Source organism: Schistocerca nitens, chromosome 12 (genome assembly GCF_023898315.1).
Source record: "Schistocerca nitens isolate TAMUIC-IGC-003100 chromosome 12, iqSchNite1.1, whole genome shotgun sequence".
NCBI lineage: Eukaryota > Metazoa > Arthropoda > Insecta > Orthoptera > Acrididae > Schistocerca > Schistocerca nitens.
In genome coordinates, this window is record NC_064625.1 from 6,516,908 (window position 1) to 6,531,780 (window position 14,873).

The 14,873-nt window shown below is 46.2% G+C and overlaps 1 non-coding gene across 1 annotated transcript; it reads right to left on the minus strand.

Moving 5' to 3' along the window:
- Nucleotides 1-12,284: 12,284 nt before the first annotated feature.
- On the minus strand, nucleotides 12,285-12,357 carry Trnar-ucu (transfer RNA arginine (anticodon UCU)). The gene has a single exon. It is a non-coding gene; the product is annotated as a tRNA-Arg (tRNA).
- Between the last annotated feature and the right edge of the window lie 2,516 nt (nucleotides 12,358-14,873).

Consider the following 14,873-nt stretch of genomic DNA (forward strand, 5'->3'; position numbering starts at 1 on the left):
TTGTCTGCTATCAATGGGCTGTTGTTTATTTTTTAATTTATTAGTGTTTCCATCACTCCCTTCTTCTTTTATTATTTCGTATAAATCGTAGAGAAATCTGTAAATCGAGCTACATCGCTGTGTCACTTCGTAATAGAACGGACGTCCGCCGGCGACAGCGAGCAACTGGCGTGCAGACCAGGTGGGCGCGAGTCCAGCACACTGTGCCTTGAGCCACGACACACGGCGACAGGGACCTTACTGTCTGTGCAGTGATGTGCCGCTTGTTATCCTACATACTTGTTGCTCGTTTCTGTCGGCATTGTTATTAAGATATCACTGATCGGTTTTACCACTTTCTGTCATAACGCAATATTTCAACATAAACGCAAATATTACGAATAAAAATTACTTCTTGTTCAAAAAAGCTTTATTTAAAAACAAAAAATTTTAGCACTGCAGCTAAGGCTAATTGATATTTCGGTTTTTTACGCGGTTGTTGGGAAATTTTTTTTTAAAAAAAACTTGCTGTAACCGAGACCAAACGAATACCGAAAAATACCGGTTATTCGGAACTAAAACACCGGTATCTGTTTTGACCGGTCGGCTTTTCCGATCCCTAAAATGATAAGACTTGCCGATGATATAGCTGTCCTGGCTGAAAGTGAAGAAGATCTTCTAGTCCTACTGAATAGAATGGATAAAGTTATGGGGAAAGAATATAATATGAGAGTTAATAAAGCAAAAACAAAAGTAATGGCATGCGACAAAGAAGATCAAGTGAAAGTCCAAGTTCATGTAAGCAGTGAACTGCTTGAACAAGTTGATACATTTACTTATCTGGGCAGTAATATTACCAGGGATGGAAGGAGCAAGGCAGAAGTGAGAAGTAGAATTGCTCAAGCGAAGGCTGCTTTTAACAAGAACATCTTAACAACCAAGAGAATCAGCCTTGAAATCAGGAAAAGATTTTTGAAATCATATGTGTGGAGTGTGGCATGCTATGGGTGTGAACAGAGGAAGATCAGAAGCTAAATTCTTTTGAAATGTGGTGCTATAGAGACATGCTCAAAATAAAATGTATCGACAAGGTCACACACGAAGTGGTTCTGGAAAGAGCAGGTGAGAAGAGAAGCTTCTGGAGTTTCACTGTTAAAAGAAGAGTCCAATTTACAGGCCACGTATTAAGGCATAAAGGACTCCTGAACACAATGATAGAGGGATATGTCGAGGGAAAAAGACCAAGAGGAAGACCACGACTGAGGTAATGGATCAAGTCGTCAAAGATGTGGGATGTAACACCTATAAAGAAATGAAGAGAAAAGCTGAAAGACGCACAGAATGGAGACAAGCTGCCATTGTAGCTGTTGCAAACAAATCCTTGGATTGACCACTACAGAAGAAGAAGAAATTCGACGCAAGTTGTAGTAGTTATGCAAGGGTGAACAGATTTGTAGAGGTTCGATTAACGAGGAGAGCTCCACAAAACCAGTGTTGGGAGTGAAGGCCACGAGAGCAACGGGGGGTGTACCGGAGTGGAGCTACGTAGGTGTGACGTCAGGGTTCGGCGTTCCCCGGAGTGTGGAGACAGGTGAACAGCGCCGCAATCTGGAGGTGGGCTACGACGACACAGGTGCGGGCCAGTGGTGCAGCCACGGCCGGCCCCGGCCTCGTCCTCCTTATCCTTCGCCTTATCTGCGGCCGCAGGAAGCGGATGCCTCCGCCGGAAGGAAGGGCGCGACTCTCTGTGTCTCAGATAGCCGCCGACAACGACAAAACACGGCACGTACTCAGCGCTCTCTGGAGCGACACACACGTTCCGTCCCAGGGCGACTTTTCTATATCGAAGCTCACTTTCCGAGAACGGGGCGTGATCTAGAGCTAATGAGAATTTTTTAATTTAGCGGGATTTATACACACGATTATCAAGTTTTTTATCTCGTTGGTATACATGTTCCTGATGTATGTTTGCATATCCAGTTGTTTTGAGTAATAAAAAAATGATTCAAATGGCTCTGAGCACTATGCGACTTAACTTCGGAGGTCATCAGTCGCCTAGAACTTAGAACTAATTAAACATAACTAACCTAACAACATCACACACATGCATGCCCGAGGCAGGATTCGAACCTGCGACAGTAGCGGTCGCTCGGCTCCGGACTGTAGCGCCTAGAACCGCACGGCCACTCCGGCCGGCTTCAGTATTTAGTTTATCGTTGACAGTCGAAAAGGTTATAAGCGTTTTAGAGTGCTCGGCGCTTTCAAAAATGATGCATCGAATAATTTGCATTAAATTTTGCTTAAAAAATGGAATAAAGTGCAGGACCGCATTTGAAATGTCGACTGTGCCTTTTGGCGAATCTCCGATCGGTATAAAAGTTTGATTGAGGCTGGAGAAGACGTGGAAGACAACGATCGTCCTGGACGCCGCAGCACATCGATCAATGGCGACAGCGTGGAAGAAGGAAAGAAAACGGTTCTGCAGAATCACCGAATCACCACCAGACAGGTTGCTCATAATGTCGGAAGATTATTTGCCTCATACCGAGCAATTTTTTCGCATGTTTTGTGCACGAAACGTGTAGCAGCCAAGTTTGTTCCGAAATTGTTAAATTTCGACCAAAAACGACGTCGCGTAAACATAGCTCAGAAATTGGTGAATGAAGCCGATAACGATCCACAGCTTCTAAAGGTCATACCAAGTGACGAAACATGTTTACACGTGTATGACGTCGAAATCGCGGCCGATTCGTCCCAATGGAAACTGGCTGGAGAGAACGGACGGAAAAAAAAATGGAGAAGTTGGATCGCATATGAAGGTTCTTCTCACTGTTTTCTTCGACTGCAGTGAGATAGTGCATCACGAGTTCCTGCATTATAGAGGCACGGTCAGTAGCGAATACTAGCGGGAAATAGTGCGCCATTTGCAAAGAAGCAATCCCCAGAAAACGGCCACAAGTGTGGCAAAACCACTAGTGGAAATTGCATCACTATAACGCTCCCGCTCGCAGTTCAATGCTCGTTCGTGACTTTTTGGTAAAAACCAAAATCGTTACGTTACCTCAGCCACAGTATTTGCCGGACATGGCCCCTTGCGACTTGTTTTTCTTCCCGAAACTCAGGAGAACAATGAAAGGGTATCGTTTCGCCACCTTTGAAGATATAAAGACAGAATCGCTGAAGGAGCTACACACCGGAACTAGAAGAGAGCTGCAGGAGTGCTTCCGAGACAGGGAGCAGCGCTGACAAAAGGCGTATTACATCCGAGGGGGATTACTTTGAAGGGACAAAGTTAATGTTGATGAGTAAATAAATGTTATTTGGCTCAAAAGGCTCTGAGAACCATGGGACTTAACATCTGAGGACAGTCCCCTAGAACTTAGAACTACTTAAACCTAACTAACCTAAGGACATCAAACACATCCATGCCCGCGGCAGGATTCGACCTGCGACCGTAGCGGTCGCGCGGTTCCGGACTGAAGAGCCTAGAACCGCACGGCCACCGCGGTCGGCTATTTCATATAAATGGTAGAGATATCTGTAATCTTTTGAAGCAAATCGAGCTACATCGCTATGTCACTTGGTAAAATTATTTCCTGACTAGGGCTGGTGCCATTGTGCAATAGAACGGACGTCCGCCGGCGACAGCGAGAAACTGGCGTGCAGACCAGGTGGGGGCGACTCCAGCACACTGCACGTACGGCCGCGCGGGACCAGCCGAGCGGTCTCAGACGCTGCAGTCATGGACTGTGCGGCTCGTCCCGGCGGAGGTTCGAGTCCTCCCTCGGGTGTGGGTGTGTGTGTTTGTCCTCAGGATAATTTAGGTTAAGTAGTGTGTAGCTTAGGGACTGATGACCTTAGGAGTTAAGTCCCATAAGATTTCACACACATCTGAACATTTTTCAATAAATGATTTAGGAGACAATCTGAGCAGTCATCTTAAGTTTTTGCAGATCATGCTGTCGTTCATCACCTAGTAAACTCATTAGAAGATCAAAACAAATTGCAAAATGATTTGGGAACGATATCTGTATGGTGCAAAAACTGTCAGTTGATCCTAAGCAATGAAAAGTTTAGGGTCATCCACATGAGTGCTGAAAGGAATGCGTTAAACTTCGGTTACATAATAAATGAATCAAATCTAAAGATCGTAAATTCAACTAAATAGCTAGGAAATACAGTTACGAATAACTTAATTTGGAAGGAACACACAGAAAATGTTTTTGGGACGGCAAGCCAAGTACTACATTTTACTGGCAGAACACTTAGAAAACGTAACAGATCCACTAAAGAGACTGCCTACATTACGCTTGTCCGTCCTCTTTTGGAGTACTGCTGCGCGGTGTGGGATCCTTAATGGTTGGTTGGTTTGTGGGAGTGAAGCGACCAGACTACTAGGACCATCGGTCCCTTCTTCCATGAACTTGAAAGACCCACAAGGAATAGAAACAAACTATAGGGAAATAGGGGAGAGGGTGGCACGGACATGATACAGGATTCGAGATGGACACCATTAAAAGAAAGGCGTTGCGACGGGATCTTCTCACGAAATCACCAACTATCTCCTCGAAACGTGAAAATAAGGGGAAATAAGAGCTCGCATGGAAAGATATAGGCGTTCTTTTTCTCGCGGGCTGTTCGACAGTGGAATAAGAGAGAATTATTGTAAAGGTAGTTCGATGAATCCTCTTCCAGGCACTTAAGTGTGATTAGCCATGTAGATGTACATGAAGGTCTTGGGGCCAGGTGCTGGAAGTTGGCTCTGATAGACTGCCGACGTTGCTGTCGTTTTCTTATTGTTATAAAGAAGAGTTTTAATTACGACTTCACCCGCCGGTATTACGAGGGAAGAAGAGAATTTAGCAGTCGCCGCACGTGCTGCAAGAAGCTGGTGATCACAAAAAGAAAAAGAAGTAATGTTCTCCTGGTCCACATCTCTTTCAAAAAGCAGTGAGCACATGATGAGGGCAAGTTAAGGTCTGGTGTTAATGCTGAATTCGAATATGGCCTATCTCATACTTTTTAATGAAATTTACATTATTATTGAATTGCTTAAGCCCTAAAATTTCCAGATGACACCTCTTTTAGGACAGCTGCACCTGCAGCAGAAACATCGATGGTGACTCCGAGATATTCAGCTACTGGGGATCAGCACCATTCCCAGTTTTGTTTGTTTCCCTTTGTCGTTCTCCGCGACATGGCGTGACTGAAAACTCCATTTTCTTTATCACATGGTGCACATTACTTTCTAATGGACCACTTATTTCCCGATAAGCGTCTATACCTTTCAATTTCTGTCTGTAATCTCAGTTCGTAGTGGGCCATAAACATTCCCCTACACGATAAAACTCTTGTTAGCTGTAATGGTTTTTCCATACCCCACTCTATGCTCCAGTATTTTTAAGCACAATGAATATATACCCTTGGCGATAGCAGCCATTTGATGCAGGGGAAACAGCGACTGTCAGAATTACGTTTTTAAGGGCAGCCGCAAGACAGACTCAGTATGTTTCACTGACTGAGTTCGCACTTTAATTTAACAGCCAACTACTGTATTTTAAACCGTATATTCCACAGTTTATGACGATGCTCTTGTTAGAGACACGGCGTCCACTGTAGGAGAGGCGTCGCAGGGCAACCGTCGGCCAACGCTTTGATGTTACCGCCAGCAGCCTGAACCGCAACACGGGCCAGCCGCTTCGTCGGCTCCGATTAGCCGCCAGTACACCCTAAGCAAATCACGGTCAACGAAGCTGTGCGTTATCGATCGTTGGCCTTGCGTGTAGGCGCCTTTAGTGCGAAGTGTCGACGGTGCTAAGCGTGTTCCTCCCCGTAGCGTCACTTCTCGATATTTTGATGGTGGGCATTGTAAAATAAAGCTAGAATGATGGAGGATAACCAGAGGAACTCGTCGCAACAGATTTTGGAAAATATGATTTTGCAAATGAGCAAAAAGAGAAGAAGAGAGAAGACGAAAAGCAAAGAGGAAAAGGCGAAACAGAAAAGTGAAGAAGGAAGAGGAAGAGCAAAGGGAAAGAGTAGAAAAGGACAAAAAGCCTAAGAAAGAGAGAAGCAAAACGAGAAAAAAATAATATAGCGGATAGAGGATTGGCAGGTTCTGCGATTAGGGGAGGAAATGTCGTTGACAAACCAGAACCTGTCCGCATATTGTCAAGAGTGCGTCGATTGAGTCCGCGGCAGCGAGTTACGGTTTCGGCGACGGCGCCGAAGCGCGCAGTGGGAGAGGTAAGTAAAAAGGTGGTGGACGTTTCGACCTGGCCCGGTGTCCTCCCGCTCAGTACCGGGTAGCGCAGAACTGCCAGCGCCCGTGCGCGCGAAACGGCATCGCCGGGATGTCAGACGTGAGGCGCGCCATTGTGTTGCCCCGTGTTGTTGTGTTGTGTTCTTGTGTTGTGCACGCAGCAGACCGTGGCGGCTGGAATTCTGCCCCTGGCTGAGGCTTTTGTTTGCTGGAGAGCGGCTCTTACCAGAGGACGCGTCTTCTGGAGAACTCACAGTGCGTGCCGTCGCCACCTTACGTCACACGCACACTGTCTCCCACTGGAATAGACTCTTTGAAACTCTGTCGACAAGAATAAGATCCAGCGAGCGAAATATTATGCACAAATTGTACACGGAGCAGACTGCAGTTATTAAGACGTAAAGAACATGAAATAGAAGCCCTAGTTGATAAAGGACCGCAACGGAGTTTAAGGCCCATCCCCGTTGTTATTAGATATGTACACAGACCGAACGCTAAATGAATCCAGGAAGAAATTTGGAAAGGGAATTTAATTTACAACTTTCCGGTTTGTCGGTGACACTGTAATTCCGTCAAAGGCGACAAAGGACTTGGAAGCGCAAGTGAATGGAATTAACAAAAAATGTTCAAATGTGTGTGAAATCTTATGGGACTTAACTGCTAAGGTCATCAGTCCCTAAGCTTACACACTACTTAACCTAAATTATCCTGAGGACAAACACACACACACCCATGCCTGAGGGAGGACTCGAACCTCCGCCGGGACCAGCGGCAGAGTCCATGACTGCAGCGCCTGAGACCGCGCGGCTAATCCCGCGCGGGTGGAATTAACAACATCCCGAAAAGCGGTTATAACATTAACATCAACAAACGTAAAACAACGGTAAGAGAATGTTTTCGAAGTAAATAAGGCGGTATGAGGGAATTAGGTTAGCAAACCAAACAATGAAAGTAGTACAAGATACCTGCTGTTTCGATAGCAAAATACCTGATGATGGCCGAAGTATAGAGGATACAAATTGCAGACTATAAACTACAAAAAAAGAATTTCAGAAATTTGTTAACTTCCAACAGACTATAACCAGCAAGAAAAAAATTTCAGGAATTTGTTCAACATAAATTTAAGATGTAGGAACTTTTTTCTGCGGGTGTTTGTCTGGAGCGTACCCCTGTAACCGAAAAATTTGGAAATTTATGGTAAGTTCCTATGGGACCAAACTGCTGAACTCATTGGTCCCTAGGCTTACACACTACTTAATCTAACTTAAACTAACATACGCTAAGGACAATACATACGCCCATGCCCGTGGGAGGACTCGAACCTCAGACCTTGTATACGGGAATGAAACGTGACCAAAAACAGTTCCGACGGAAACAGAATAGAAACTTCTGAAATAAGGTCCTACGTCAGAACGCTGAAGGTTAGATGGGTAGATCTGATAAATGATGATTGTAATTGGGGCAGAAAAGATTTATGGTACAATTTCACTAAAAGAAGGTTTAGGTTGATAAGACACATTCTGAGGAACCAAGAAAACGTGAATCTGGTGGTGGAGGTGAATGTGTGTGTGTGTGTGGGGGGGGGGGGGGGGGGAAATGGCTCTGAGCACTATGCGACTTAACTTCTGAGGTCATCAGTCGCCTAGAACTTAGAACTAATTAAAACAACCTAACCTAAGGACATCACACACATCCATGCCCGAGGCAGGATTCGAACCTGTGACCGTCGCGGTCGCTCGGCTCCAGACTGTAGCGCCTAGAACCGTGCGGCCACCGGCCGGCGGGGAGGGTAAAAATTGTAGAGGTAGGCCAAGAGATGAATAGGCATCCACAGCATAGAGTACCGTTGAGGATGGGATCAAACATATCTTCGAAATGAAGGCCACAACAACAACAACAAAAACAACAACCATGGCGACACAAAATATCGCAATTTAAATCTCTCTGGATTTCATTAGTTTTCTGTCAGATCGATGACTCAAAAGAAAAAGAAAAAAACAGTGAATGTACCTTGGGAGTGCAACCAGTCACACGGGTCATACCAGATTGATACAAGTGTCTGCAGAGAACGATCACATCTTCAACTTCTGTCTCATGGCGCATTATAGACGCCCGGAAGCTAACTCAGACACGTCAGTCTGTCGCGCGTCAGTTGTCTGCTACCGCTTAGGTATACTGATCGTGACTGTACTACAACAATGGCTCTGAGCACTATGGGACTTAACAGCTATGGTCATCAGTCCCCTAGAACTTAGAAGTACTTAAACCTAACTAACCTAAGGACAGCACACAACACCCAGCCATCACGAGGCAGAGAAAATCCCTGACCCCGCCGGGAATCGAACCCGGGAACCCGGGCGTGGGAAGCGAGAACGCTACCGCACGACCACGAGATGCGGGCGTACTACAACAGATCAGCCATACTTTGCGAAGGAGAACTTAGATAAGCATTTAAGAATGCTGTGATTACAAAATGAATTTTCGCTCTGCAGCGAAATATGCTCTGAGCTGAAGACTGACAAAAAATCAAAACTGAGTGTCGGACTGGGATTCTAACGAAAGCTTTTTGTCTTTCGCCTACCGACTCTATCCAATCGTAGGTCACAGCTAATCTGTACCGCGACTATAAAATTCGTATCTCTTGTGCTGTCTGACACTTAGTGACTTCAGCGTGGAGTGCGTGTTTCTTGCCGTCGTACTGTCAGCTACGAACTCTCCGAGATGACGAAGAGACCGTCTGAAGACAGCGTTTGTCCGTGTGCCGAAGAGAATTACAGTTATGCCGTAAGTGGCAACGTAATGTTTCATACATGAGTGAATGTACATGAGATACCCTTAGTTTTCAGACAGATCCTGTATTCCTTGTGGCTGGTTTGGAGAAAATTCAAGCAGAATAAATGGCAACGTTGGCTATACAACTAAGTTTCCAACACTATACCGGTTCAGTTTAAGAAATTTTCTCGAATAGTGAGCTCTGAAAATCGGTTTTATCATTATTAGTGCAACATGATGTTTAGAAATTATATGGCGAATTTCCTAATGCATTCTTTACCCTAAGTTATTCATTGAATAATTATTTTATATTATGATACGATACAGCACGGTATTAAGGAAGACGGAGCGCAGATGAATCTCATTTAGCTCTAACAGTATATCAAAACGGATATCACGCATTAAATGAATGTGAACGCATATAAAAGGTGCCTAAGCGAACAGCTCAGGGGCGTGCTGAAAAGAAAAACAAAAATGCAAAGAGGGATATACAAACTTTCGGCCGCAGTAAACTATTTTCCAACGAAGCTGAATTACACTTTAAGAAAAGATGTTCTGTTTAAGCATCACGGACGTAAGAAAACTTGTGTTCGACACTGCAGAATGAAACAGATTGTGTCATGATTTCTATCCAGGAAAAGCCATGGCAAGCTAAAGGTGGGCTGAAGGTGTGCATAGAAGAAATATCACAGAATGCAAGGCCCTGACGAAAGTTACAAGCAAAACTTCAAAACTAACGAAGGACCTTGTGAGCTACCAAGCCGCCTAAGATAAAGAAACTGACCGAAGCGAAGGACGAGAAGAATTGCATAGCTACAGTTCCACCTCCAAGACTCTACGGGAAAGCTATCTCTGAAACAACTCATTCCTAAAACACTATAGCGAGTTGTGCCCGCGAATTTGACTCGCGCACTGAGTTCCGTACAAACCTAATCACGTATTTACAGACAGTTCATCCACTCCGAGAATCGAGAAACTCGACCATTTTTGCCTGTTGTCGACACTGGTACAGGTCCTAAGAATTTCCAGGTTTTCGAGCACATTTTAGTTTCAATAACATGAATGTGGCAGGAGGCAGGCGACCACTATTATAATAATCACTAGTTCTCCATTGAGGCTGACTGGCTCGCAATGGCGAAAGTCAAGCGACAGGCAAAGAATGACTTTATTCCTCACATGACGCGTTTCGGAATTTATCTTTCACTAGATATGCAAGAACGATTACTCCACGTCTACGAATATTTCTTCCACGTACAAGTTGAAACGCCATATCTATGTACGGATATGTAATGATGGATAAATTCCGAAACACGTGATGTGAGCAATAAAGCCATTCCTTGCCTCATGTGACTTTTCCCATTGCGACCCAGTCAGCCTGAATACAGAACTATTGTCTGCTTTAATTTCAAGGTTTACTTCCGAGAGCGAATGACAAATGAAATATAATCACAAATTAAGAATTTACGGATTTTTTTTCCTTTACTTGTACCGTGAAACTTGCTTCTTGCACAATTTCATGATAGTAGGTCAACGGGGAGTACCCTATAGATTTTGATGATTGGATTTATGAGTATTAAAATGTGTCTCATAAATGGACATATCTTTTTAGTTTATTGAGTTAGAAGCTTCAATGTTTAACACCGCCAAGGGATCATAAACTGCAGTATGTGACACAAATTTGAACTTTATGGTCCACCCGTTACTGAGAATAACGGTTTTTTGACAGTCGGACAAACAGATGGACAGACAACAAAGTGATCCTTTAAGGTTCTGTTTTTACCGACTGAGGTCCGGTATCTAAAAAAAAAATAAAAATAAAAAATAAAAAAAATAAATCATGTGTATGAAATGGGAAAATGTGGAACGATGCAAAGTGTGCCCGGCGGGGGGCGGAGGGGGGGGGGGGAGTTGTACCGCAGTGACTGAAAGTAGTGGTGTGAGAAATAAAATGGGAATTCCCCTTAGAGTGTTGCGTATCTTTAAGCTCAGTGCAAATTTCAGGAGCACTTTGTTGTCTGTCCACAGCTGACCACACGGTGCACATGAAGACGAGTCGCCACAACACTTTTCCCACACAGTTAGCACAATACGTACCTTTACACTTCGTTTTGAACTTGGAACTGCCCAGTAGCCGACGTCGGCTATAGTCCCGGTGTACGTATCCTAAGGTCTTACCTGCAACAGAAACAAAAGAAAGTGTAAGCCAGACAATGAAAACAGTGCATACAATTCATGACACATAAGGTGCATTCAGAAGGAAAAAAACAAAAACGTCAGGCCATTTTCTGTTAGTCCTAATAATAACGGCAGTACACGTGGCGATGTTTTCAACGGTTTTTGTTGTAAAACATACAGACGCCATCAAGCCGAACACCTCAGTGATGTATCTACTAGACACGGCACTGCTGCAGTGGGTGTGGTGTTGCCTTCGCCCGACCTCCCAACTAACTTAAACCACAGGGAAACAGTTGAGAGGTGTGCTGCTAGATTTGTTAGCAGTCGGTTTGATCAGTGCGAGGGTGTCAGCGAAATGTTCCGTCAACTTAGATACGGATCCATAGAGGAAGAGAGGACGAGGAGGAAACTAGTGTTTGACAAGGTCATTAGAGACGGAGCACAAGCTCGGGAAGAACGGGGAAGAAAATCGGTCGTCTCCTTGCGAAGGAACCATCCCGGCATTTGCCTGAAGCGATTTTGGTAAATCACGGAAGACCTAAAATAGGATGGCCGGGGGGGGGGGGGGGGGAGGGGGGGGGGGTGTTTGAACCGTCGTCCCATCGAATGCGGGTCCAGTGTGCTAACCATTGCGCCACCTCGCTCGGTCCCATAGAGAGAAGACCGCCATGTTTCGCGAAAAGGTTTTGAGGGCGTTTAGAGGAGCGGAATTTGCGACAGACTGCAGAACGAGTCTACCGCCCCCAACGCTCATCTCTCCTATGGACCGCACAGACAAGAAGAAAGACCGACATAAAGCACCCTCTGGCATGCGCTGTACCGTAGATGTACCTGTAGACATCAGAGAAAAGTCTGATTTGAAATGCAAACGAATGGGGAAGCACCAACACCTACAGAGCAATAAGCGAGTAAAACGGAACTTTTTCTGTCTAAGACCGAAATACATGATCAGATGTGTGGTACGCTTTTGGAGACAACCGGCACGGCTAAGCAAATCATTTAGCCCAATGTGTGTATTATGCCGCAGATGATCCGGAACGGAAAGTCTGAGGCTACGAGTAGCCCGTGACTTACAGGGGCAAGTATTAAAAATTTCCATCCCTTGCGGGGATCGAACCCGCGACCTTTGGATTAGAAGTCCAACGCGCTATCCGCTGCGCCAAAGGGACGACGTGCGATTTCCACCCCTGGCAGCAGACACCCCCACCCCTAACCCGTCGCTGAGCCAGCGGTACCGGTCCAGAAAGGCGGCCTGTCTTCCGTGACGTCAGCACAGTGCCGCTCGCCGTTCAGCCCCGGGGACGCGGTTTGCCCCGCAGTCGTAGTCTCTGCTAACCTGCGACGGGAGGATATCGCAAGGCAGCAGTCATGCAACGGCTCCCTCCGGACTTTGTCTAGAAGGATTCCACCAAGAGCCACTCTTCTGCGCACCGCATTTCTAAATCTTTTACTCTCCTCTTGCCTCTAGTGCTTACTGTCCGCGTTTCATTTGTGCACAAAGCTACCCTCCAGACAATTACCTTCAGAAAAGACCTAACACTCAAATTTATATTAGACGTCAAATAGCGTTTCTTTTCCAGAAAATCTGATATCGATGTTACCGGTCTGGATTTCGTAACTTCCTTACTTCTGTCGTCGTTAGGCGTTTTGCAGTCCAAATGGCGAAATTCGTCTAATGCTTACACTGACTCGTTTGCTAATCCAGTTGCCTGAACATCGGCCGTCATAATTCAGCTACACTCCACTACCGTCCCTTCGCTTTCGTTGGCGCTCACCTGGCAACATTTGTTCAACACACTATCCATTCCGCTCAACTGTTCTTCTAAGTCCCGTACCGTTTCGGACACTATTAAAACGTCAAGAACTAACCTCAAAGTTTTCATTTCTTTCCCCTGAATTTTTATTCCGTCCAAACATGTCTCTCGTTTAGTCGTCGCTCAATGTACAGACTGAATAACGCACCAGATAGGCTACAATCCTGTGTCGGCGCCTTCTCAACCTTTGCTTCCCTTTCGTGCCCTTCGACTCTTTATACGAGTCACTACAGTGTGCTTCCTGTACGTACGGTAGGTAGCCTTTCGCGGTCGTGACGTAATAAATCATCACATACACGAAAGAAGAGGGCTGTAATTAGAAGAAGTCAGAAAGACGTGAAGACTGGAGATGTGCTGCCAACCAGTCCTCGGGTCGAGCATTAATGGGAGCACAGAAGGTGGGCACTCCGCTATCAGCCCTTTCTGATAATTTTGTCGACTAACAGCCCTGCGGAGGCAGCAGCTCAGCCCAACATTGAGTGCGGTCTGCAATGCGGACTGACGATGGATCGCTACTTCATGGACTGCTCTGTTCTGCCCCGTTTTGTTGACACGTATAAGACTTGAAGGCCAGAGCCCGCATATCAGTTTCCTAAATCTGAACGACGCACTCCTAAAAAACGCTCGGAAAAGTCTGCTTCGAAGATCTGAAGATTTTCGAGCGTTACAAAGCATAAAAATTTCCGTGTCACCTCACTGACAGATTCGACAGTATCTCAGTATGCAGAGTATCGTCAAGTTTCTGGTTCGATTCACTCCGGTACACTACTCCCCAAAACTGTAGGTGCAGCTAGTTGAAGTGACGTATTAACTAGTAGGTGGAAATGAATCAAAGTGGTGGGAGCGTGTTGCCGGAAGTCTCCGAGCTGTGCGCAGACGGCTGGACGCCGTACGTGTGAGGTAAGCGTGACCGCGGCGGCCAATGGTGCTGGTCCCGCAGCTCGAGGCAAATAAAGGAACGGGGAAAAGGCACTGTGTGTCTATCGGCGAGCAGTTAAGGTGTTCTTCATTACAGCATGAGCCGGAGACAACATCTGGGTGGACAGTCGACATAAAAGTTTTCTGGGTTTGGTATCGCGTCATAATGTAAAAAACTACTGCTGTTGGAGAGAAACCAACGTTTCGGCCACGGTTGCAGCGGCCTTCTTCTGGGTCTAATGGTGCGTTCTAGCTTGCTTTTTTTTCTTTATTGTAATTTTAAACACCTTATACAAAGGCGGGCTGTCAGCAGCATAGTACGCCGCTCTTCAGCCTTGAGTTTGACAATAAGTAGTACAGATAGGTGGCGCAGAGAATACAGTCAACACGGCGGGCAAAAAATGTAGACACTAAACAAACAAAACAAAAAACATGGAGCCGTTCACGCTGGACGAGAAACATCACTGACACTAGTTGACACGGCGCACGTAACACGGATGATGGCGACGGCACACAGGAACAGTGGTGGCGTGACGGCGATCAAACACTGAACGCAAACGAAGGAACACACACGAGACACTGATGGGGATGACCTCCGGCGCGCGAAAGTCCACGTAGCGTGTACGAGTCCGGGGACCTGTCAAGAGAGGAGGAAGAGGAAGGGGAGTGGGAGAGCGAGAGGGGAGAGCAGAGATGCCACGGGCAGGGGAGAGAGGGGGAGGGGAAGCCCGGGAGAGGAGGGGTGGAGGGAGGGGACGGGGGAAAAGGGGAGGGAGGGAGGGTGCCTAGAGGAAAGGACACCGGAAGCGGGGGGGAGGGGGGGAAGGGGAGCTGGCGGGAGCCACCTCGGGAGAGGGTAAGGAGGGTGGAGAGATGGAGACCGGGTGGGACGAGGGAATACAGGCGCAGCAGCGGGCGGGGGTGGGAGAGGATGGGTGAGACAAGCGGGTGAG